The sequence below is a fragment of the Bidens hawaiensis genome, unplaced genomic scaffold (assembly GCF_021521415.1).
Source record: "Bidens hawaiensis isolate Kalapana, Puna unplaced genomic scaffold, B.hawaiensis_p1.1 tig00024291_1, whole genome shotgun sequence".
Taxonomy (NCBI): Eukaryota; Viridiplantae; Streptophyta; class Magnoliopsida; order Asterales; family Asteraceae; genus Bidens; species Bidens hawaiensis.
The window spans coordinates 23091-36154 of NW_027493828.1; the positions used below are offsets into that span (position 1 = coordinate 23091).

A 13064-nucleotide genomic window follows, 5' to 3' on the forward strand; every position below is an offset into this window, starting at 1 on the left:
CTTCAGGATCTCCGGATTACTATACAAAACTAGTAAGAGTCAGTTATCTTTCGCAGAATATATTATTAGTTTAATAATTAATATAACAAAAAAAATGATAATTTCTGTTTTAAACCAAATTATCCTTCGAATAATATAAGTGGCATGATACAATAAAAAGAAAATGAGAAGAAAAAAAACAACCCCAAATATCAATATCAATATCAAAATCGTCGAAATGGCAAATGTTAATTCATTCCTAAATCGAATACTCCAAAAACTATGCAACTATTAATGTATAACAACATTCTTCGCAAAACGGTTACAATAACCTTGCAGAAATGCGACAGCCCAGTTACAAAATTATATAAAATAATCTCGTCCAATGCATGATCAAAAAATTGTGCCTTTTGGTTCTTAACTTTTCTTAATGCCATTCCAACTAATTTCCTGGCTGCATTCACCACAAATAGTGGTGTGTCCCGGTTTCACACCTTGACTACTTAAAGTCAGCATATGGGCTAAGTTTGTGCAGTTTCGCAGCACAAAACGGTTCCTAGAACACACTCGAGTGACCAAAGGTGGTTTCTTAGTTGCGGGTTCATCTTGAACCGTTGGTTTGGTCTCTGGGCCTTCATTGACAGTTGGTTTTGTGATGGGCCCACTGACGGGGTTCCTCTGGACTTCTTCCCATTCTAGGCTTTTACAGTAAACTTCCCAAGCCATGTCTTGTTCCTCCTTTGATAGCTTTTCGTCTTCGTTTTCTTGTAGAAGGCTCTCATGTTCATGATAATTAGCAATCCATCTGAACCATGAAACACGTATTAAATAAAGTAAAAACAAAAATAGCAAGTAATCATTAAACAAGTTACTGTATGAAGATTATAAAATTTACCTAGATTGATGTTTCTTAAGTAATGCTTCCATGAATTTGTCGGAAGAACCCGTTGAATGATGAGGATCCTTTTGTTTTGAAGAATCTGTTTGCGTGTTTGCCACATTTTGGTCTTCATCACCAAAGGCGAAGAGATGTAACATCTCTTCTTTGGATATCATTCGGTGTACTTGTTGTCTATCAACAACTCTTGCTGATAGACTCTCCTTGGTGACCTAATGTTTAAAGATAAAAAATTGATGAATGTGATTACAAGAACTAGATGATGTTACAATATTAATAATCTAACTTTTGACACAAAAAAAAAAAAAAAGCAATGTTGGAGGTTGTATGCATCTAAAATAAGGGTGTAAATGAGCCAAGCTACTCGAATTGGCTCGCTTAAAGCTAGAATCGAGCCAAGCTTAAAAGAGCTTGAGCTTGAGCTTAAGCAAAATCTTGTTTAATAAACGTGGCCAAGCTTTACTTATTGAGCTCGAGTTGGTTCGTGTGCCTAAACAAGCCTGTTAATTACATATAAACTTTATAAAATATGTTAAACATATATAATTATATAATAAATATTATATATAAATTTATGATCAAAATAATTAAATAACATATATTATGTTACATACAAAAGATATAAATAAAAAATACAAAAAGAAATTAAAAATGCATACAAAAGAATAAAAATAAATGACTCGGGCTGCCTAACGAGCCTAGACAAGCCTATTATTAACATATGAATATATAATACATTAAATATATATTTATATAGAAAATATTATTAAATAAAAAATTAAGATCAAAATAATTAAATAATATACTATGTTATATATAAAAATTATAATAAAAATATATGCGAAAAATAGTTAAAAAAGTATATAAATTATTTAACAAATAATGAATAAGCAAGCTCGAGCTTGAAAAACAACTTGAGCTCGAGCTTTAAAAAATGAGCTCAAAACAAGCCAAGCTCGGGCTTGGGCTTGGCTCGTTTATACCATTATTCAAAACACAGATAGTGGAATCTTTCAACCATTTTGACAGGTTTTCATTTTACCTAATTGGCCAGTAAAAGAGAAAAAAAAAACATAATCCCAAATTGACCCATTAATAAAATTCAGACGCTATTACCTGATGCTTATAAATCTTTTCTTCCATTGTGCCGTGTGCCATTAGACGGTATGCAAACACCGGTTTTATTTGCCCGTATCTACAATGAAAAATCTCAGTAACTTTAATATAATTTTTTGTTATTTTTTTTCTAACTTAACCATTAAATTAATAATTTTATACCTCCAAGCCCGATAAATAGCCTGCAGATCATACGTTGGATTCCAAGAACCGTCAATAATAATAACACGGTTAGCAGCATAAAGGTTAATACCCAAAGATCCCGCTCGGGTCGATATTAGCGTGCATTTGACCCGTTTATTAGACGGATCATTAAAATTCTCAACCAGTTTGTCTCTCTGACCCTTTTGTTTGTCCATCTAGCCTGTTTTACACCAAACCAGAACAAGATTAAAACAAAGAAGAAAAGACTATTACGCCCCTTGCATCTAATGTCATTAACACACCTGTACCAATCTTTTCCCTTTTTCCAACATTTTTGGGTTTCCGCGTTACCGGTCAATTTGGAAATATGGTGTTCGATTAAATCAAGTGTGGATAAACTTTGGCTGAAAACGAGTGCTTTATCGCCAATATCAGAACACAAAGTTAAAATGTCAAGCAGTAAAACCATTTTACCACTATTTTCAGCATAATAACCGTTTTCCTTAACAATATCTTCCCACCAATTCTGTACAACATTGAAAACATATAACAGCATTACCAAGCAAGTTCTAATTTTTGTATATGATATTTTTTAAAATATATCTGAGAACTTAGATACCTCCTTGAAAAAGCCATTGACATTCTTTTTATCTATTTTGTTTCTCGACTTATCTGGAAGGAAAAAAAAACATGAAAACGAAATTTGTATGCAAAAAAAGATGTCTTTAACTCTATATTATCAAAATGTATATTTTACCTCCATTGGCCATGGTATAGTCCATATTATCATCGGTAGAAGTGTCTTCAAGAGAACTGTCATGTTTGCTAAAGTCTTTGTCTTTCATCAGTTGCAATATTCCAGGATGATTCCATATCTACCAAGTGTAACCCATATCATAATATCATTTTAATTGTATAAAAAGGAGAAAAATATAAAAACCACAAAGCAACATAGCATATAGGCAGCTAAGGAAAATAATGCATAGTATAAAATCCAGTATAACTATACCTTTCCAAAAACATAGAAAATGAATGTTCCACTGTTATTTCGAATCAGTAGAGAAGTCAAGATTTAGACACTCGATGATTGTATATTTTAAATGATTGTAGAAAACACTATTTCTTTTTTAAGTGACGAGTAGGGGTGTAAATGAGCCAAGCTGCTTGTGAGTTACATGAGCCCAGCTCGCTAAAAGCTCGAATCAAGCCAAGCAATCTTGTCTATAAACGAGCATATGCTTCCTTATCAAACCCGAGCCAGCTCGAAAACTATTCGATCTCGAGCTTGAAAAACTACTCATGTGGTGAGCTCGAGATTAGAAATCAAAGTCAACAGATGTATTTTTGGTACTAGTCAGGATGTATTGATCTGAAAAGCTTTTTGTCAAGAATTTTTTTGACTTTTTTATAAATAAATAGTGTGCTGAATTTCATAGGACTCGCAACAGAGAAACCTTAACTGACATCTAACAGGGACCAAAATGCATGACAATCTCGCAAACAAATGGAAAAAGGTGAAATCTGGGCAAACCACAGGGACCATTTGGATAACTTTCTCTTGTTTACACTATACCTATTTGACCCAAAAGACAAAAAACATAGACACTGAACTAACCCATTAATAAGCAAACGGGTCAAAATCTACTTGGAGCTCAAGCTTTAGATATAGAACTCAAGCCAAGTCTCCTATTAAACAATTTGTTCTTATTATACCTATTTGACCGTAAAGAGACAAAAAATAAGCGTTGAACCGGCCCATTAATTACCAAACAGGTCAAAACCCACTTATGGATTATCAAAGTAAGTACCTTAGACAATGCTTGATAACCGGCAAAAAAGTTCTTCCGGGTCTTTTCACTAGAAGCCTTTTCTTGAGTGAGCCCATGTACATCAAGAAACCGTTTGTAGAGTAGACGTTGCATGGGAGAAAGCTTAACCGCGATTACAAATACGGTTTTTGGAGGTAAATCCTTCTTGACAACATTCATGTCCATTCTTTGCACAAATCCTTTTAATTGTTCGTAGAGAATGTGAGATCTCTGGCTCATGATTTTGACATCCTTTGATGTGGAATTAGCATGTTGTCCGTTTTCAATAGGGTTTTGGAAACTGCAAGACATGGGGAGTGTTGTTAGTCATACACATGTAGTGAAGTCAATGTAGCAAAACACATGGCAAAATGAACATCTTGTGCAGCTGAGTAACGGGTCATATTGGATTCGTGTCATACTAAGTAGTTTTACGTGTGCCAAGAATCTAGGGTAAGCTCAAAAAGCTCGCAGCTAGCTCGCAAAAAAACTAGCTCAACATTGGCTCGTTTAAAACAAGCCGAGCCAAGCCAAGCCAAGCCCAGGTAAGCTCGGCTCGTTGGCTTGCTCGTTAGGCTTGTTTGACTGACACATTGGCTTGTTTAAATTAAAGCCCAAATTTAATATATATATATATATATATAATTATACACACACACACACACGCTATAACATACATCTTTTATATATTATAAAACGTAAAATTACATATATATTTTGTTTACAAATTCTGCATAATGTTTTTTCTTTTCGAACAGAATCATTTTTTTTCCTTTAAAACGTAAAATTACATGTATAAGATGTGTATGCTAAATATATAATTTCTTTATATATATCAATGTGTAAAAATATAAAAAAAACTTTTTTTTTAAATGAACGAGTAGCTTGGAGCTCAATTCGTTAAATAAACGAGCTAGCTGGATTTGTAAACACGTCGGCTTGGCTCATTCACACAAACAAATGGTTGGGAAACTTACCCAATTGACTACTTGACTCATTTATTAGAAACTATATCCAAATCAACCATTTTTTATGTGAAATGAGTTAAAATTGCCACCTCTATAGAACACAAATAAAGGTTAAAAAAGAGCTTACCGGTTTCTAAACTCTTGACTGCTGCCAAGAAATCCTTCCCTAACGAAATCAACCATCTGTTTTACAAATAAATCGTGATGACAACAAACCCGTAAAAGTCATTTGTACTTAAAAGACTACTTTGCACTACTTAGAAAAAAAAAAGAAAATGGTGACAGTTGCTTACACAATAATATTCCATGAGGTTATTCTGGAGAGGTGAACCTGTTAATGCTATCCGCCTCTGGCATTTAACTAGCTTTAAGGCCTGGGTTGTATCAGCCTGCGTGTTTTTAATCATGTGGGCCTCATCACAAACAAGTATATCAGGTCCATCCTGCAATATTTTTGGTTAAAAATTGTCCAAATACAAGCTATATTAGCACAAAAAAAACATAGGTTTTTGGTAAAATTTAACATATTTTTACTTTATTTTTGAAACTTCGTTGCCAGAATACGCAAAGACGCGTCTATAATAATAATAATAATAATAATAATAATAATATTCTACAGTATCAACAGTCAAGTTGAGAACCATAACAACTAATCATGTGTTAATTCTCACGTGATCCAAGTCCATTCATATGTGATTACCGGTAGAGGTTCATATGAGAACTAAAAGAAAGTCCAAGCCACAATAGTAGCTTATAATTCACACGTTATTGGACTTGCTCACATATGAATGGTCCAGGCTATTCACATGTGAACAAATCAAATTTTGTGAGTTTGACTTTTTTCGTTTGAGCCTTCACCGATAATCACATTAAATAGACTTAATCATATGTGAGTTGACCCGTCATTTCTAGAAATTTGATATTCAAATGCTTAAATATTGATCAAAGGTGTAAAACCTTCACTTTTGATACTACTTACATCAAAATGCTTTTAGTTATGTATGGGAGATCTATGCTTTTGTGCAATTTTACATGATTGCATCTAATTACAAGTTAAAAGCCGATGCATCGTCTGGTTTGCAGACAAAACAATCGCGTCTAATATTTTCTTTGAAAAATTTAACAATATCTAGCTCATTTTAAAGAGCATAAATACTGAGTTTATGATATAAATTGTGTGAAATTCTACATCATTTTAATGAGATAACCAGTTCCAAGATGAAGATTAAAGCACCCGCTTCGAGTTGGTAAAAGGTGATAAACATGGACTGATGGAAGTCCGTTAAAATTACCTGAAGAACTGTGTGAAATTCTTTCGCCACGCGACAATCCTTGATATGCCTGCCGAGAGACAAATTACGAAAATTAGTGTACCCGATCAAAAAGACACCACCCTTTGCTCTCCACTTCTTTAGCAACTCAAGTCTTCTATCCCTACAAATATCATATCAACAATTTAATATCATTAAAAATAAGTGAAGACAAAAGAAAAATATTTTAAGAATATAAGCATCATTACTAATAAAATGCAAAAAAAAAGAACCTTGGAACATCTTCAAGCATGTAGACACGAAGAGGCTTAAATTCTTTCGGACTCCATTTTCTAAACTCATGCCTCCAGTTATGCAAAACATTTACAGGTGTCACAATCATAACAGTTTTAAGTCCTAAATCCACACATCTTATGGCAGCATACAGAAAAGTTATAACCTGGTAAAACCACCAATTAGTTCAATTTTTTACCTATTTCACCACCAATAGTAATCACTATTCAAGTTTCCTAAATGTCCCACTAAAGTCACTCAAAACGTTTGTTTTTTTTTCTTTAAAGTCATACAACTCTCATTAGGTGTTCCAGTCTTGTGTAACTTTGTTATAAACAATAACTTTTTTTCTTTTTAAATTGAGGCAAATGAAATATATGTGAATTATGGTTACTATATACACTTTTTCCAAATTGACATAAATTGACCAATTGTAAAACTTGGTCATTATTTTGTGAATTTTATTTTCTTCACTACATATTACCTCGTACATCAAGTTAATTTAAAAAGAAAATCACTAAATAATAACTAGAAATCATAGATGTTTCATTTGTCTCACTTATTTTATAAAAATTTAAACATTCATAAAAAAGTTAATCAAGATTGGAACACCTAATGAAAGTTGATCGACTTCAATGGGACACTTGGAACTTGATTGTTATTGTGTGATGTCTTCCCTCAATAAACTCACATGTGAGCAGACTAATTCTGATTAATAAATTCAAGGGCATGAAAAGTTAAATTATTAACGTACCTGCAATGTTTTACCTAGACCCATGGTATGTGCAAGAATGCAGCCGAGTCCTTTATCTCCTGACCTAACTTTAGTGATTGACTGTATTATATTTTCCCACATAAATCTTACACCTGCAACCTGCATAATTATCATACAGTTAGTACAGATTATTACAACGTTAAGTATTCATAATAAGTTAAACAAAAAGGAAGAAAAGGAACCTGATGAGATTTCAATTTGGTTGAGATACTTTGTGGAAGCCTCACAGCTTCCTCATTTTCCTCCCTCACAACATTTACAATATAACCAGTTTGTGCATCACCTAACATATTAAGGGTAGCACCCGTAGATGCATTTTCTTTAAAACTTTCATAACTAGCCTTCATTGATTTCAGTGACTTCAAACGCTCAGCTTCTAGTGACTTAAGGCGCTCCTGACGTTTTTACAATCAAAATAGTTAATTATTAATACAAAAAATGGCTTCACAATCCTACAACTAAATTATTGAATTATTAATATGCGATACCTTTTCGATGGTGATTTTTCTTTTAGTGTCTTCTCCTAATTCGGCATCATCAAGAATTCTACGAATCTTCTTCTGTTGTCTCCTTTTGCTGATGTTTCACAAAAATGAAATTACGACCCATAACCCATTTATAAACAAATGTGTTGTTTTGGTGTGTATTTTATTTCTAACGATCAAATAGGATAAGCGAGTGAAATGAATCAATTTCAAATTAGAGGGAAAATTCAATTTCAAATTACCATTGTATTTCTACAGTTTTGCAATCATAATAATAAATTAAATATCATCAACTTCGATAAGAGAGGATAACGAAGTGTTTGCGGGTCAGCCCAACCCAACCGAATCTGTTTTGACCCGCACAAAAATATAAGAGTAAAATATGCGTACAAAAAGTTAGAATACCTAATTGGGACCTTGAAGCCATCATCTGAATTATTAGAGTCATCTGAGTCACTATCTGAACTTGAAGATGATGGCGTAAAAGCTTTTTCTAACTGTAAAGTCAAAGATTGTAATATACTTGGAGAACAGCAACAGCATTTCCAACTTAAACCCAGTGCTTTTAACATATATTCTTCCCCAAGATTCCTTCTTATACACGAAAAACAAAACAAGTTTGTGCATGACTTGCAATTTACTAAATCCCCAGTTTTCCCACACCATCCACATAAACACTCAGCGCAATCAGGATCCTGCAATAAAGAACGGAACCGAACTTATAGATTTTCAATTTTTATTTGAAATTAGTGTAACCCAACTATTATAGCCCAAATGCAGAATAACAACTAATTATTAATTAAGAAAAGATTTGTGCCCAAATTCTGTTTCCTTCTGGCCAATATTTTTTTCAGCATAAAATTTTCAAGCCCCAATGACAAAACAAAAAGGACCGAAACCGAAGGTTTTCAAAAATTCAAGAGACCGAAATTCGATTTGACCCCAAAACCAACCCAAACTGACCAATGCACACCCCTTCTAAAAAAACATTATTTTTTCTTTATATATATCAATACGTGTAAAAAACATTATAACTAATTTTTTTAAATAAGCAAGCTGGCTCTACGAGCCGACTCGAGCTTTTTACAAGACAGGCTGGAGCTCATCAAGATATCGGGTCAAGCCAGCTTGGCTCGGTTTGTAAACGAACTGAACCCAAGCCAAACCTGGCTAGACTCGACTCTTTTACAGCCTATTCATAACTGCAAATGCCTACCGTTTCTCTCATTCTCTCTTGTAACCGATACTTGCAGTTTCTGCATACAATCACTTTCAAGAGTGGATGTGTATACACATCATCAACGACCTTATCACAAGCCGTACAATGGAACTCATCAGCAGAGTGGTCCCCATCTTCTTGATCAGATTGATCAAGATTTTCACTATCACTAGATAAAGAATCAGATCCATCCACTTCAACAGGTTCGACATCAAAATTGTCAAATGACCGCTTGGTCCCGCAAAGACCATTACTTTTATGATCTTTCATTTCTATAGTATTTGATGGTTGATGTGCAATATTGTTACTCATGTTGTTTTCATCAGCTTCCTTCATATCCTCCTGATTATATTTCAAAAACAAAGAAATGAATTTGTAATCCATAATGTATAAAACCAAAATTAGATAGAAATAAATAGAGCACGTAAAAATACATCATACTTTTTTTTCTCATAAAAGTCTATCCGCTAGTTAAATTTGAACAAAAATATAATTCTTTTCTACTTATTAATACTAGATTCTAGGTGAGTAAAGATTGAGATGAACTTATGATTTAAAGGAGACAAGTGGAAGGCAAAGTTCGTTCAATGTTCGTCTCTTCTTTTCCATTTTACAAATCAGTAAGTTGATAATAACAAATAATCTTTTGAAAACAGTGTAATAAAAATATATTAGCATGAATGAGGTGACTCAAAACAAAATGAAATAAAACTAAAACGATATAGAAAACGGTTTGTATAAAGTTAAAAAGTTATAAACGAATTATTTTTATTGTTATTATAATGTAATTTGTCAAATGATGTTTACATGGTTTCAGCTAATCATAAATAAGAGATATTCCAAAAAAATTAAGATGTTAAGAGGCTTTTTATAAGAAGACAAAACGTATGTTGGTTTTTTATGTGCAAACGATTGTTAAAGAGGACTTTACCAAAAAAAAGGGGGTTGTATGTTGGTTTTTTTATGTGCAAAAGACTGTTAAGAGACTTTTACAAGAGACTACAGAAAGTTTGTTGGTTTTTAGTGGTATTTGCCCAAATAGAATATGTGAGAAAAACACACCTGCTTTAACTTCCTCCGGCGTCTCTTTTGATTCAAACGAAACAGAAGCTTACGCTCATGATTTACATCATCTTCTTCTCTAACCTGTCAATGCCATTGGCAATACATATATGAAGCTAGTATCCCCAGTGTTCATAATGTCTAAAATAGTGACATGTAATGAATTAAAAAGTTGGACATATAACTAACGAAGCCAACAAATCTTAAAATCTTTATTTACCTTTTTGAAATTCTTGTTATGATCTTCAGCTTGGTATAGTTCTCTCTCTGTCACAATAGCATCTGCAACAAATGGGTCATTTAAATTCCCATCAATATCATCAATCTCCTCAACCTATTAAAAAAAGCCAAATATAAGTCAGACATGACGAAAGTTGAACAAAGTGCATATAAACTATTTTATTCGAAAATCATATTATAACTGAAAGAATGTAGGTTTTTAAACATAAAAATTGTTAATATGTTGACCTCATCTGCACCAGGTAAGTTGAGTCCCAATTCCTTAGCTTGTTGGGGCGTACTGGCCAAGTATACTGAAGCCCAGTTTTTGCTTCCAAATGCAGTACCGTTATTGGTTGATGACGAACATAATTGATTAAAAGATGACCAGTCTACATCGCGTTTGGCTTCTTTATCTTCTTCAGGAGCAAGACGTTTCCCAAGAAACCCACTCGCACCTTCTTCTAGTAGCTTACCATGATGTCTGTCATAAAAAACAATGCATATTTGACATTCAGTTACTTATGAATGAACCGATTCGGGTTGTGTTTTTCCATTCATCCAAACTGAAGTTTTAATGCATAAGACCTCATAAATCATTTTACTAAAAATAATAGACTGCTTCTAAATAATATAACTTTTGCAATCATATTTGACATGCTGACTATTTACATAAAAATAATAGCATATTTTGACGTCCACCATTGGACCCAAACTGATTAGACCTGATTACCAGAATCCTCGCCCATATTTTCGTCTCTAATTATTAGTAGGGTTTAAACAAACCAAGCCACTAGGGAGCTACTTGAGATCGACTAACTAAAAACCCTTATCAAGACAAGCTTAAACGAAAACGAGCTTCACTTATAGAGCTCGAGAAGGCTCACAAGCCTATTATTTATATAATTTTTATTTAATATATTAAATCTATTTACATAAATAACTATAATATAAAATTATAATAAAAATATTAAACAATATATACTATGCTAAATGCAAATACATAATTATATATACACACATAAATAACTATTAACAGATATAAAAAATTTGATATAATGATGAATAAATAGTAAAAGAGCTGAACTCGAGCTTTATATAAAGCTTGAAACGAGCCAAGCATAGGCTACGATTGGCTCGTGTACACTCCTAATTATTAGTACTTTAGTAGTAACACAGGCTACCTTCTAACAGGCCTGTGAGTTTTCAGATACTTTTCAGCATCTGCAATTGACTCAGTAGCACCACTGGTGACCTGTGATCCAACCCAGTGAATCTTATTTTTCCATGCTTCTGTACAGCATCCATTTGGCACCTGGCTTTCTATCCACTTATAAAGACTCGGGAGTTCAATTCCCACATCATCAAGTTGCTCCTGCCCAATAAGCATATTGTAAGAACCAATAAACATAATATAAGATATGCACTTTAATAAGTGAAGAAGCAGACCAGCAAGTGAGCACTCTCAGTTTCAAGGTCATCAAGCTCGTATTCCCATTTTTCTCTGAGAGCTGACATTTCATCAACAACAGCATTACCAAGCTATCCAAGAAAAGAAAAGTGAACAATTTCATTAATCGTTAAGTTTGAAATTCAAGGTGTATTTCTTATGAGAAATATTCTATTTTGTTTGTTTTGAGAGAATAATACTAACAGCTTCCCCTTCAAGAGACTGTGATAACTCTTCTCGCACCTCAACTTCCACTTTTGCTAGTGACTCGTCTTCAAGTGCTTCTTGTGCCTCTGCAGCCTGGATTGCAACACAAAAATGTGAATCCAAATAAAAAATGAAAAAGACTAAGAAAATATAGTTTAATACCATAAATACCCAATATACTGTCTCAGAGAGCACAACAAAAAAAGTAAGGGTAACATGGATGATGGATAACAATAACAACGGTCGTTTTTCATTGCAGGTCTCACAAATTTGTCCATTTAATATGTAAAAATACAAGATTATCATGCCAAGAATATAAATCATCAAATTAATAGATCAAAGAAGTATGCATTAAAATACACTTCAATCAGTTATGGCCCGTTTCACATTTATCTACATTTTGTATTGACTTGTTTGAGATTTCTATTAACCAAAATTGACCAATTCATAAGTAAATGAGCCAGATTTTTCCACCTCTAAAAACATGCAAAGATAAATAAATACCTTGCCCTCAACTGTTAAGAGCTCAGCAATTAGACCTTCAATGTCTTCATCCGTAAGAGGTGCCTGCAAAAGAACAAAACGATAACAGCTCAACTTTGACAATCAAAACACGTTTAATTCATAATTTATACATTCAATTATGAATAAATGTTTGACTTGCCTCGTGATGTACCTCACCATCCTGACCAGGTGCCAACGATTCATCACTGTCGCTATCATTGATAAAAGAGTCACTTGATGAACTGCCAATATCTTCTTCTTCCACATCACATTTATCAACCGCCATCAATGATAAAAATTAAATACAATGATACTTTCCTAACCTGCAGCTTTACCATAATCCATCAGAAAACCTAAAACAATATATCATACTACATCACATCCTCATACATGCAACACTAGGTCAAACAGAAAACCAAAAAATCAAAGTTACTGATAAAATCAAATGAACTGATTTCATGCATAACTGACACTAAATCTGCAAATCAAGGGCTAATGAGCAATAACAGATATGTTGCATTATCTAACATATCTCAATGATAATAACAAATATCCAATCCTCCACTACATTCTCATTAAGATTTCAAAACCTATGGCATATGGAACGATCTGCCATTAATGCAGCGTACTCAAGTGATCACAAACATATCATTAAACCTAAAATCAACAGCATAATCAAATCAAGT

At 33.2% G+C, this 13064-nt stretch overlaps 1 pseudogene; it reads right to left on the reverse strand.

The window, feature by feature from the left end:
* Positions 1–396: 396 nt before the first annotated feature.
* LOC143569002 (protein CHROMATIN REMODELING 20-like) lies at positions 397–12664 on the reverse strand (annotated as a pseudogene).
* Between the last annotated feature and the right edge of the window lie 400 nt (positions 12665–13064).